The following is a 14,951-nucleotide window of genomic DNA, read 5'->3' as shown; positions in this document are numbered from 1 at the left end:
GATGGCTCCTGGACACGCTGCTTGGTCCAGTTTTGGTGGGATGTTCTGTCACGATCGTCGGATACAGAGGACCAAGGCGCAGCGTGGAAAGTGAACATACTTATATTTATTAGAGTAATCACACGAACAAAATAACAAATCGATACGTGACGTCCTTAGTGCAAAACACAAACCTACACAGGAACAAGATCCCACAAACACTGTGGAAAAACAGACTGTTTAAATATGGTTCCCAATCAGAGACAACCAGCAACAGCTGACACTCGTTGCCTCTGATTGAGAACCACTCTGGCCAACATAGAAACACAATAACTAGAACTACACCCTAGAAACACAAAACTAGAACAACACAAAGAACACTCACACCCTGGCTCAACATACAAGCGTCCCCAGAGCCAGGGCGTGACAGTAGACCTTACCGTGAAATGCTTACTTACAAACCCTTAACCAACAATGCAGTTTTAAGAAAATATAGTTAAGAAAATATTTACAAAATAAACTAAAGTAAAAAATAAAAAAAGCTATACAATAAAATAACAATACCGAGGTTAAATACAGGGGGTACCGAGTCAATGTGTGGGGGTACAGGTTAGTCGAGGTAATTTGTACATGTAGGTAGGGGTGGGGGGGGGGGTCAATGCAAATAGTCCGGGTGGCCATTTGATTAATTGTTCAGCAGTCTTATGGCTTTGGGGTAGAAGCTGTTAAGGAGCCTTTTGGACCTAGACTTGGCGCTCCGGTACCGCTTGCCGTGCGGTAGCAGAGAGAACAGTCTATGACTTGGGTGACTGGAGTCTTTGACAATGTTTTGGGCCTTCCTCTGACACCGCCTAGTATATAGGTCCTGGATGGCAGGAAGCTTGGCCCCAGTGATGTACTGGGCTGCGTTCAATCTTTCAATCAATCATCAATCAAAATTATTTGATAAAGCCCTTAGTGGCCAGATTGTTTCTCAGTTCATTGTGTGCATATATGTTTGTCAGACTGATGGATAAAGCACACAAAAATACTTTCATAAATATGTTCATAGAAGACCAGCAGGGTTATATTATAACCGTAAAGGCTATATATGGTACACTTCAAGACCCATGGTCAGATGACTTAGTTAGCTGGTTGTCTTTGTAGAGGGGGAGTGAGACGATCAAGTGACAGCGTTGTTTGCTCAACTCTCGAAACAAGACAAAACAACCAATTAGTTAGCCGACTATACTGGGTCTACAGTTAAACACTGCTCCACCGCTGATGTGCTCACCTGTATCAACCAGGTGATCGATCATGACAGGACTGAGAGCTATTCCCCAAATTTCATACCATCAAACATCGACAACACCAAACATATATCTGCTGTTTACTTATTTCACTCACCTCCACATCATCATCGCTTTCAAAGTGCAAGGACGTGTCCGAATGCGTATCACCAACCAACATAGATACAGCCTCTTCCACAGTGAAAAGTTGTGGCCGCTTCGGTGCCGTCATTTTGAGTAATGAAGTGATTAAAAAAATAATATATATATATGACATTATACCCTGTTTCCAGTTTCTGGTTGATGACAACAGCTAGGCGAATAAGACAACAGGTTGTTAGCAAGTTAGTTTTTCAATATTAACAAAGATATTATTGTTAGAAAAACAAGGCCGTTCGCGGCCGCTGTAGTAATTTAAAGGAGGAGGGTTCTAAAGGGTTTAAATTAAAGTATAGTGGCTGGTGGGGGTCTACTTGGGGTGAATGGGTCCTCCAAGAGACTGAAATGGGATGAGTGGAAGCCCCACGCACAACTCAGAGAAGTGTCAGATGCCCTCCCAGTTACCCCATTCCTATCCTCCGGATATAGCCCCTCTCCATTCTCACCAATAACCACCATTAAATCTTAGTTGCAATGACAAGTAAGAAATAATAAGTATTCGACATCCTTTCCTAATCTGTCCAGAACTCATATTCATATTCAAATACAATTACATTTTACATCTCTCTCTCTCTCTCTCTCTCTCTCTCTCTCTCTCTCTCTCTCTCTCTCTCTCGCTCTCTCTCTCTCCCTCTCTCTCTCTCGCTTGCTTGCTTGCTCTCGCTCTCACAAACCAAATCCATCCCTCTCCATCACCCCCTACCAGTTATCCCACCTTTACTTCATTCCAGTTGACTACCTCATGAAGCTGGTTGAGAGAGAGAGTGTGCAAAGCTGTCATCAAGGCAAAGGGTGGCTATTTGAAGAATCTCAAATATAAAATATAAACTCAGCAAAAAAAGAATTTTTTCAGCAAACTTAACATGTGTAAATATTTGTATGAACATAACAAGATTCAACAACTGAGACATAAACTGAACAGGTTCCACAGACATGTGACTAACAGAAATGGAATAATGTGTCCCTGAACAAAGGGGGGGGGGGTCAAAATCAAAAGTAAGAGTCAGTATCTGATGTGGTCACCAGCTGCATTAAGTACTGCAGTGAATCTCCTCCTCATGGACTGCACCAGATTTGCCAGTTCTTGCTGTGAGATGTTACCCCACTCTTCCACCAAGGCACCTGCAAGTTCATGGACATTTCTGGGGGGAATGGCCCTAGCCCTCACCCTCCGATCCAACAGGTCCCAGACGTGCTCAGTGGGATTGAGATCTGGGCTCTTCGCTGGCCATGGCAGAACACTGACATTCCTGTCTTGTAGGAAATCACGCACAGAACGAGCAGTACGGCTGGTGGCATTGTCATGCTGGAGGGTCATGTCAGGATGAGCCTGCAGGAAGGGTACCACATGAGGGAGGAGGATGTCTTTCCTGTAACACACAGCGTTGAGATTGCCTGCAATTACAACAAGCTCAGTCCGATGATGCTGTGACACACCGCCCCAGACCATGACGGACCCTCCACCTCCAAATCGATCCCGCTCCAGAGTACAGGCCTCGGTGTAACGCTCATTCCTTCGATGATAAACGCGAATCCGACCATCAAACCTGGTGAGACAAAACCGCGACTCGTCAGTGAAGAGCACTTTTTGCCAGTCCTGTCTGATCCAGCGACGGTGGGTTTGTGGCCATAGGTGATGTTGTTGCCGGTGATGTCTGGTTTGGACCTGCCTTACAACAGGCCTACAAGCCCTCAGTCCAGCCTTTCTCAGCCTATTGCGGACAGTCTGAGCACTGATGGAGGGATTTTGCGTTCCTGGTGTAACTCGGGCAGTTGTTGTTGCCATCCTGTACCTGTCCCGCAGGTGTGATGTTCGGCTCTACCGATCCTGTGCAGGTGTTGTTACACGTGGTCTGCTACTGCGAGGACGATCAGGTGTCCATCCTGTCTCCCTGTAGCGCTGTCTTAGGTGTCTCACAGTACGGACATTGCAATTTATTGCCCTGGCCACATCTGCAGTCCTCATGCCTCCATGCAGCATGCCTAAGGCATGTTCATGCAAATAAGCATGGACCCTGGGCATCTTTCTTTTGGTGTTTTTCAGAGTCAGTAGAAAGGCCTAAGTTTTCATAACTGTGACCTTAATTGCCTACCGTCTGTCAGCTGTTAGTGTCTTAACGGCCGTTCCACAGGTGCATGTTCATTAATTATTTATGGTTAATTGAACAAGCATGGGAAACAGTGTTTAAACCCTTTACAATGAAGATCTGTGAAGCTATTTGGATTTTTACAAATTATTTTTTGAAAGACAGGGTCCTGAAAAAGGGACATTTCTTTTTTTGCTGAGCTTATTTTGATTTGTTTAACACTTTTTTGCTTACTACATGATTCCATATGTGTTATTTTCATAGTTTTTATATCTTCACTATTATTCTGCAATGTTAAAAATAGTAAAAATAAAGAAAAACCCTTGAATGAGTAGGTGTGTCCCAACTTTTGACTGGTAATGTATGTGTGTGTCTGTGTGTGTGTGCGTGCGAGCTTGTGTGCATGTTCGTGTGTGCATGTGAGTTGCCTTGTCTTGTCACAACTCTACACCATGAAAACAACACCAGAAGTCAACTAGTTGCCTAAACCTTTGACACTCAAGTAATTCCAGGTTAAAGGTTTACATAATTAACAAGACTACAAAGTCTCTCTCTCTTTTCTTGTATGAAGGCAGTTTTGCTGTTCAGGGGTGCATTCCGAGTAAACGTTGCCGACTGTTCCACAGCAGTAGCAAAAACGTCAAAGGGAGTGATGATGATCTTGGGCTAGACTCCTGTGTTCCTCTACATCTTGTTCTTCCCTATTCCTCAGTCAGCCCCCCAGGCCCACAGAGATCATCCATTCTCTCTACTGCCTCCCAAACAGGGCCACCACCATGCCAGACTCGGTGTGTGTGTGTGTAATAATAAGAGTATGTAAGAAATCTAGAGTTGTGCTTTGCCTTCAGCAAGCACACCAAATTATGTTCAATATGATTGACCCTTCTATATCCCTGTCATGTTAGCTGTAACGTATTGGCATTGAAAACAGAAGATCGAATACTCCTTTCTCCTCTGTTGTTTCAATGTTATGTCTTAAATACAGACTCGTTATTAGTGTGTCCTTACTGGAAGCTTTGTTATCGCTCCAAGCTCAATGGATCAATGAAGGTGCATTTTCCTGGCTATTTGTTACCTTAGCAAACCCTCCCTGACTAGCCTAACTGGGAAGATGCTAGGAGAGGAGTGCTGTTGTCCTCTTCCAAGGACATTTCTTTGTTTCTCTGCATCTTACTCACTAATCATTGCTAAATAAATGATTTATACTCACAGGACTTCCTTTGTGTGTGTGTGTGCATGTGTGTCTGTGTGTGTCAGCAGAGAGATTCAGCTTGTTTAGAACAATTATCCTACAACACAAATAGAAAACAAGATGATGCCAGTTACAAAAGTACCTTTTATTGCGACTAAATGCTTCCCCACTGATTTCATCTAGCATTGACCCATAACTGTATCTGCCAATGCTGACCTCAAACAAAGATGATTGAACCCATTCAGAACAGTAACCAGGAGACAAGATGGGGTGGGGTGGCAGGTAGCTTAGTGGTTAAGAGCGTTGTGCCAGTAACCGAAAGGTCGCAGGTTCTAATCCCCGAGCCGACTAGGTGAAAAAATCTGTCGATGTGCCCTTGAGCAAGGCACTTAACCCTAATTGCTCTGGATAAGAGCGTCTGATAAATGACGTAGATGTGGACCTGGGTTTGACACGCAGGGTTTTCTTGATCATCATTTTGTATGAAGAATATACAGGCTATCAACTATTTTCTTACGCCTTGGCAATGGTTGACTGAAACCAGGACTGTAGAGTTTTGCCCCATGCAGCTCCTGGAATCTGTGAAATGGTTCAGGGCTGTTGAAGCCATGCATCCTCTAATACAGCTGACTTCCCATTTTCATCACAGCATCTTCTCCTAGAAGTGAAAAAATTTCTGCGATGAAGGAAAAGTAAATTAAGAGAAATGAAAAGGCTGAGGCCTGGGCTGTAGATGGTTGAAGTTAAACGTGATAGAATCTAATTGATATATAGGCGGAGAGACAAGAGAGACAACCCAGAAATGTCATATTTGTTTGTAATTACATTTATTGCAGTGAACCTATCCTGTGTTTGACAAGGGACCGTCCAAGAAGGCTATGTTAGCTCGGTTTGATGGATATTAGGTCATGTCTGACAAAACATATGCCAATGAATTTTAAAACACAAATGTGTGGGTCAATCGCTGTGTTTTTAAATAGGTTCTCTCAGGAAATAGGAGAACAATGGGGAAATGCAGACTAGGCACTGAAATTGACCTGGCACTCAAACCAAAATCAATCAAATAAATAATGCTCATATACATGACCTGAAACCAATGCATATTTATTCCCTGTAATTTCAGGTTGTCTTAATAAACAATTTAGAGGCCAATTTCCAGTTGCCATGTCTGAGATATGTGCAATGGGACAACTAAAGAAGGCTATTCTTCTAGTCTGCACATCTTCCTGTGGTTTGCTGCCCCCTGCTGGTAGAGCCTGACAGTAGCAGTGATAGTTGAAGTAGTAGTAGTAGTAGTAGCAGTAGTAGTAGTAATGCTTGTTTATTTCAGGAGGCGCTGTTGCATAATTATGTCATGAAAAGGAAGCTATCTTTGCTCAAATGTTATTATTCCGTAAGTGAGCCGCGTTGTCTGCAGAGCAACGATGGCTAGCAGAGATGGAACACATAATAGCAGGGATTCATATTTTCCCAAACATATACCAAGTTTCAATACCGGGAATAATTAATATTTATCCAGAGAATCCCGGAAAATACAACAAGAATTAGAGGTGCCGGCGCAGCGGTCTAAGGCACTGACTGCATCGCAGTGCTGAGGCATCACTACAGCCTGGGGTTCGATCTCACTCTAGCGACTCCTTGTGGCGGGCCGGGCGCCCGCTAGCTGACTTCAGTCGTCAGTTGAACGGTGTTTCCTCCGAAGCATTGGTGCAGCTGGCTTCCGGGTTAAGCAAGCAGGTGTTAAGAAGCGGAGCGGCTTGGCGAGTCATGTTTCGGAGGACGCATAACTCAACCTTCGCCTCTCCCGAGCCCGTTGAGGAGTTGCAGCGATGAGACAAGATCGTAACTACCAATTGGATATCATGAAATTGGGGAGAAAAAGGGGGTAGAAATTACAAAAAATGTAGTGCCCATTTCAAGCGTTTAAACCAAAGATATGGTCACTATGCCAGGGTTCTCCCTTAAGCATACTCTCAGTTCAATTACGTTACACATGAGAGTCATTGGACGAAGGCGTCTTCTCTACAGGATGTTTTGTTAAAAGCCCCAACGCTCGGTCTGAACATTAACATAAGGACCTTATCTTTTATATCAGCGAGAAATATTTTTCTAAAAACTAAAGGTTACATTGATACACACCTTTATAGGGTTAGTGTTCCCACACGGCCATATCTCCATGCTACAGCACGTGTTTATGGAAGACAGATGGAATACAGAGGGACCACCTGTGCTAATTAGCTATCTAGCATGCTCCGAACACCTGTGTGTAATGAAAGAAGGCCGCCAGAAAGGTGTTGTCAATGAGAAATACTTTGATAAACCCGGTTAAAATAGTGTTCAATAAGTGTATATTTTGCGAAATTTGTGAAATTATTTTGATGTGATATGAAAGTAAAGGGCTTTATGTTTCTAGAACCGTATTGCAATTGAGAATCGATTCACGTTTAGATGGAGTATTTAGCTGTTTTGGCTGCCAGAGCCTGTCTACCTCAGAAAATAACATGCAAGGTCCTTAGACCTTAAGGAGTAATGGTAGGCTCCTTAAGAGTAGATCTTGGGCTAGGGTTCTCCCTAGCCTCTTTCAGAATCCGAGAGTGAAATACACTCATGTCTCTAACGCATGTAGGCTCAGCATTCCCGAACAGTCTGATTACAAGTCAGAATGTTGAACAAACTTAATTTCAATTTACACTCTAAAAGAAAAGGTCTCTGGAGTATCCTTTAGAGGTTCTTCTAATTGAAACTGTTGGGGAACCCCTATAAGTTCTTCGAATAACCCTTTTAAAGGGTTCTTCAAAGAACCCCTTTTAATGGATCCTCAAATAACCTTTTGAAGAACTTTTTGGGGTAAATAAAAAAAATGTTTATTATTATTAATAATACGCATAACAATAACAACAATAACACAATATTTTTGTTGTCAGTGTTTATTTCGATTTTAATGGCAAAGCAGAATAAAAAAATCCAAATATGAGGTAAACTCCCAGCAGAGCCCCAAGTCCAATGGGTATATCCTCTGGCATGTTGATGTTAATGTGTTGATGTTCTCCGTATCCATAGCCAGAATTATTTTGCAGTGCATGGTGATCATACAGGTTTCCTGTTATATTCAGAGGTGCAGGGAGGGTGAAGTCTGTGAATCCAAAAAATAGTAATTATATAGATGATTAACAAAACATGCACACGACAGTATTCATACCTTGGTTTTTGTGGTAAATGTGAATGAAAAAAACTGCTTTGATAATGGTTTTCATAGACATACCTTGTCCATAATGTAGAGGCCTATGGGATTTTCATTGAAGAGGAAAGGGAGGAGGATGGTACATCGGATCTGCATAACATACCAAAACCAATTGACATACAGTACCTTTGTATGCCTCCTCGTCTGTATACCTGCAGACACAGACACAAATTGACCAGTTCAGTCAGCATCCAATACAGCTAGCCTTCAACATATTCTTATAGCATGCATATTCTTACCTCTTTGTTGATTGATGTCCATTCAATTGTGTCCATTTTCTGTTTTAGAAAGATTTGCTCAAATATGAAAAGATAAAACAATATCAATTTAGATCATACAAGGGACAAACTTTACCTTAAATTGAGGAGATCTTTATATTTTTCAGTTAAGTGCCTGCACCTGCTGTCCTTTCGAATTAAAATCCAAATGTTTCATTTGGGGAGTTAGTTGGTGGGGGTTTTGCAGGAACCTAACGAGGTTCCTCAATGAAACCCACCTCCTATGGGGTTCTTGGAAGAACCTTTTGGGGGCCATTTTCAGTGCCAAGAACCCTAAGGTTCTTCAAATAACTTTGAGGATCTTAGAAGAACCCTTGTTGAACCCCTAATTTTTAGAGTGTACTTTACCTGTTGTCCGCCGATTTTTGCCGGTAATCTGATTAAAAAAATTCCACAGGGAAGCGTTATCAACCTGACCTTCAGTATGTTGGTCTGTATATCAGTTTGTATTTCTGGTTTTTATTTTCAATACTGACACAATTCACACGCAACAAACACTTGCACAATATGGCCGAACATAACCGAACGACAGACCAAAGGTTGTCCCAAGTAATCAGCTGGCAAATTTCACACACACTTCCAGCTGATGCAAGGAAACGGGCTTTGGTTACATTCGGCTATTGTTTACATATTGTGCTTCATGTGCAATGCATCAGGAGATTGAAAATAGAACCTACCGGCGCCACAAAAATTAGGGTAAACAGCACTTTCCTGTGGATACCCTATCTCCACCTCCTACCGTCAAAAGGACCATCAGCATGTGCAACTGGTAAAGTAAGTGTAAATATCATTGTATTCAACATTCTGGCTTATAGAGACTCTTTTTTAGGCAGACTTCTTTCAGACTGAATATTCATAGGGTCTGATGTTTAGGCAAGGTTCTCCCCAAATAAGAGCACCACCTTGTCAGCTTGGCTGCACCACTATGTAAAGATTTCAGAGCAAATGAAGCTGATATTTAGTAATGATAGAGTAACTAGATTTTCATATCGTCATACCGTCCTTCTCTCATCCTGGGATTTACAATATTACCGGTTTAGTACACAAGGGGGCGCCAAAATACACAGAAAAAGCCCTTTGGGCTTCTATTACCAGAATGCTAACACAATTAGCACAAGTAATAGCGAATTTCCATGGAGGCTACTAGCTAAATATGCTAATGGTCCAAACACACCAAGACAGTCGTGAAGAGGGCACGAAAAAGCCTATTCCCCCTCAGGACACTGAAAAGATTCGGCATGGGTCCTCAGATCCTCAAAGAATTCTACAGCTGCACCATCGAGAGCATCTTGACTGGTTGCATCACCGCCTGGTATGGCAACTGCTTGGCCTCCGACCGCAAGGCACTAAAGAGGGTAGTGCGTATGGCCCAGTACATCACTGGGGCCAAGCTTCCTGCCATCCAGGACCTCTATACCAGGCGGTGTCAGAGGAAGGCCCTCAAAATTGTCAAAGACTCCAGCCACCCTAGTCATAGACTGTTCTCTCTGCTACCGCACGGCAAGCGGTACCGGAGTGCCAAGTCTAGGTCCAAAAGACTTCTCAACAGCTTGTACCCCAAGCCATAAGACTCCTGAACAGCTAATCATGGCTACCCGGATTATTTGCACTTCCCCCCCACCCCATCTTTTTACGCTGCTGCTACTCTGTTAATTATTTATGCATAGTCACTTTAACTCTACCCACATGTACATATTACTTCAACTACCTCAACTAGCCTGTGCCCCCACACATTGACTCTGCACCGGTACCCCCCTGTATATATAGCCTCCCTACTGTTATTTTATTTTACTTCTGCTCTTTTTTTCTCAACACATTTTTGTTGTTGTTTTATTTTATAAAAAATAAATGCACTGTTGGTTAAGGGCTGTAAGTAAGCATTTCACTGTAATGTCTGCACCTGTTGTATTCGGCGCATGTGGCCAATCAAATTTGATTTGATTTGATTTAATGGAAGCAAACGAAAATAAACGAATTGCAAAGACAGGCAATCCAGCTCATAAAGTTATACATATATATGTAGGAGCTACCGAATGTAATTTTTTGTGAGTTTGGACATTTACAAGCGAATGTGAATGAAAGACATTGTGCAAATGAACAAAGTTTTGACGCATGCTTGTCTGAAGGAAGAACAGTAATGGCTCTGGAACAGCCTGTGTACTGTGCATGCTGTGTCTGTGTGGAGTCTGGAGTCACTAGGGCAATGGGCCTGCCTGCTCAGCTCAGAGAAGAGGGGGGAAGAGCAAACAGGCTGAGAACTGAGAGGAGAAAAATGCAAGTAAATCAAGATAGCAGTGGCAGCTGTACAGATTTCTCAAACACTATATGATGCCCTGTCTCCTTATTAATTCAGCCACTTACTTAGATAACTAGCAAGTTAAACTTAGGGGTCGCGTTAATGCAGAATTTAACGCAGAAAAAATAGATAAAACACATAAGAAATATCTTACTGCATTTTGTAAACGCAGATCTAAAATACTTCTTATTGTAATTTCTGCTTGGCATCAGACACATTTTGTGCTTCAGTTGCAATTCACAAACAGGCATTCTATCAGCAGACCAGCCAGGTCACCTGTGATAAAAGTCAGTATTCAACGTCCATCCATGTCTGTGGACGTCGGGAGATGACGTGGAAACCGTCCACTAGGAGAAACAGTGAGCGCTGTTTCAGTTTTGCTAGGCCGTTGTGGACGGGGATGGCAGATGGGTGTGAGCATCTGCCTCTGATTCCAAGCAAGTTTGAATCCAGCGATAGAAAGTTGTTTTTGATATTTTTGTTTTAAGCCTATCCCAAACCTTACCCTTATCGTAATGCCTAACCTTAAAAATTTGGAGTTAATGCCTAAACTTAACCTTAAACACTTTGAAATTTGACGTTTGGAACAACTTAGAAATTTGACTTTTGAGCAACATGGATGAACGTCTAATTCTAACGTGAGACTGTGAGAGCTGATAGCAGCAGACGCAGCGCTCTGACTGATGTTTAGCTTCTTTTTCTCCTGTACTTTCGGTGTAGCCTACTTTTCTCCGGTAAAATGCTAGATTAACTTTAAGAAAAACATTAGGAAATTTAGCTGGCTACATTCTTTCTATGATAAACATTAGAAATATGATGGCCATGCATAGTTTTTGCAAAAAATACCTTGCTTTTTCATTGTAAGCTCATTTACTTGTATGGCTGTAAGCTAAATAGTGTTGCACTTCTGTTGTCATTAGATAAAAAGCTATTTTCTGCCAAATGTGTTGCACTAATGTATATTTTGTGAATGAAAACTGTAGTTGCACGCCCCTGATCACTCTATTGAAGCAAAATAACACTGTTGACTTTCAATATAATATGCGACCGCTGTCAATACACAGCTGGACCCACTTTCTCCCTTTGTGCTATTTACAAACAAACACATGAATGGCTCAACTGTTCTGGGGAACAACGGTACGCTTTATTATGTAAAATAATGTGATAGGTGAAACGAAGAATACAATCTGCTTTATTTCCTAACTATTGCACAAGTTGACTGCAGGTATTTACTTAAAAAGTAGCTACAAATATTAAAATGTATTGAAAAACTTCAAAGAAATAGTTTCAACGGTATTGATGGTATTGAAAAACCATCCCTGGCTATTTTTCAAAATCATTGTCACTTGGTTAATCATAGAAATTGGAATAAAAATAATAAAAACAGAAAAGTTAAAATTCAACTAATGCAAGAGCACCAGCCATATGGACACAGACACACCGTGATCCATTGGCGGCTAAAGAAATGAGTGCATGCATGGAACTCAGAGATAGAGTATAGGCCAATGCAGCAGTAGGCCTATAACTTCCATTGTCAACTAAATACAAATACATAAAGGTGACAAATAAAAACAGTAGAAAATATTCTTATTTAAAATGCAGGTTCTTTCAACGGCATTCATCTCTCTACTGCGCCTGTTTGCCTCCCATTCTATCTATCTGTCTTGACTTTAAATATTGCAACATTGTATCAAATCAATCAACTGGGTCCGGCCCAAAGCTGTCACTAGCGAATTTGCAACATTGTATCAACCAGCCTATTCCGGGCCCTCAGAGTTTCCCACGCCAGTGAGCTCGGGATATAGATATTCAGATATTTTATGATGTTTCCACTGGATATATGGGATCATCAGATCATGATATTTTGCTCTTTCGCACCGAGGCTTGGTGACTATTAGCCTGGACATCCGCTAGTGGGCTTTATGGATCTCCACCATTGTCTGGGCTTGATGTGGCCAGCCGGTAATACACTCGTGTCCCCCGGCAACCGGTTCGTACATTCAGGCTGCAAAGGCTTTGATTTCCACCTTCTTTATTTAATGGCGAAAAGGCGGGAAAAAACAGGGAAAATATGTGAACTTTCTTTGTGAAACACCCTTTTCCACCACCATGCTAGAGTGGCTAAATGCTAATCCCGGATGTTGCATATCACGTTCAGCCAATCAGGTTGCAGCAGTCTGTTTTTACCCCTAGCAGGCGTAAAATAAATTGATAGTTTCAAAATAAAAGTTGTGCTTACTGAACATACAGTTTGAAATGACTTATTGGAATGGCCACATCAAGCCCAGACAATAGTGGAGATCCATTACACTACATTTTACATTTTAGCAGACGTGCTTATCCAGAACGACTTACACAAGCAATTATGGTTGTGCCTTGCTCAAGGGCACATCCTCAATTTGCACGAAGCAGACCAGGTACTTCTATGCATGCTCAGGCTCGTGCAATCCCTGCAGTATGCCCGGTACTTCTATGCATGCTCAGGCGCATGTGCTCTCTCAACATTAACAGGACAGAGAAACCAGACACTTGCTCATTGATCACAGGGAGCACTCCAAACAAAGGACAATACATTTTTTAACAAAACTGATGGTTATGAAATAAATCAAAATCTTGTTTCTCACAAGTGTAGGAGGTTGTGAACTCTGCAAACAACGTTTCCACTCCGAGAATGAGAACGGTAAATGACTGTAATTAATACATGCATTAACAGAAATGTATGTAACAAAATCACGAGGATTAACGATACATTTACTACTGGTGACATATGTAATGGGGAATTGATCCCCCCCAAAAATGGGCAAACATTTCACACAATGAAACAATGTATGTGCAATAATTGGTGTGAGACAGCTGAGCACATTAGAGAGAGCTGAGCGCATGCATTCTGGAGAGAGACACGTCTCTATCTTCGCCACACACCCCTTCCCTTCTTCATGTCTCAACATAAAAAAATTATACTCAAGACACAGTATCTTCACACATATTTTAGATGCTTTTCACTGACAGCTGCAACTCAATAATCAGCTAGACGTATTGCCAGGCGCGCTGCCCAAATTGCACGCTTCTGTCAGAAACTGGCTGATGTGGATGTGGTGGAGGAGTCACACGCAGGACACAGAAGCTAAGTCCAACCGACTTTACTGAACACAAAAATACACAGACTCTGGCCTCAACAAAGTAGGAGGCGAACGATGAGCAACAATGCGCAAAACACAAAATATCCAAGGCGCACGAAACACACAGTGCGACGACCGGAATATACAAACTATAATGACGAGCCGCACCAGTAGACAGGCGCACAATAACACACAACACATGACTAACAAAACGAGAAACTTATAGGAGACATAATCAACCAAAAAGGAAACAGGTGTACACAAAAAGAAAAAACCAAACAAACATCGAAAACATCAAACGGTGATAGCTAGTACTCCGGGGACGACGACCGCCGAAGCCTGCCCGAGCACGGAGGAGGAGCAGCCTCGGCCAAAACCGTGACAGCTTCCCAAAAAGGCATAGGCCTATGCACTACTTTTTTAAAGAAGCTAGTGATCCTCTGTGGTTAAGTCATGCTCTCTGGTGAAGTGTTTTGAATGATTGTTTATACAGTAAATATATAATTTTGGCAAATGTATTTAAATGTATTTTATGTCACGCCTGCTCCCGCTCCTCCTCCCTGGCGCTCGAGGGCGCCAGGGCTGCCCATCATTATGCACACCTGTCACCATCGTTACGCGCATCTGCGCTTCATTGGACTCACCTGGACTTTATCACTGTTTAATTGTGGATGTCGGATCACCACCTCAAGCTGAACCTTGGCAAGACAGAGCTGCTCTTCCTCCCGGGGAAGGACTGCCCGCTCCATGATCTCGCCATCACGGTTGACAACTCCATTGTGTCCTCCTCCCAGAGTGCAAAGAACCTTGGCGTGACCCTGGACAACACCCTGTCGTTCTCCGCTAACATCAAAGTGGTGACCCGATCCTGCAGGTTCATGCTCTACAACATTCGCAGAGTACGACCCTACCTTACACAGAAAGCGGCACAGGTCCTAATCCAGGCACTTGTCATCTCCCGTCTGGATTTTGCAACTCACTGTTGGCCGGGCTCCCTGCCTGTGCCATTAAACCCCTACAACTTATCTAGAACGCTGCAGCCCGTCTGGTGTTCAACCTTCCCAAGTTCTCTCATGTCACCCCGCTCCTCCGCACACTCCACTGGCTTCCAGTTGAAGCTCGCATCTACTAAAAAAACCATGGTGCTTGCCTACGGAGCTGTGAGGGGAACGGCACCTCCTTACCTTCAGGCTCTGATCAGACCCTACAACCAAACGAGGCCACTACGTTCATCCACCTCTGGCCTGCTAGCCCCCCTACCTCTACGGAAGCCCAGTCAAAGCTATTCGCTGCTCTGGCACCCCAATGGTGGAACACGCTCCCCCACGACGC

This window comes from Coregonus lavaretus (genome assembly GCF_964263955.1).
Source record: "Coregonus lavaretus genome assembly, chromosome: 20".
Taxonomy (NCBI): domain Eukaryota; kingdom Metazoa; phylum Chordata; class Actinopteri; order Salmoniformes; family Salmonidae; genus Coregonus; species Coregonus lavaretus.
This window is presented reverse-complemented; position numbering follows the sequence as displayed.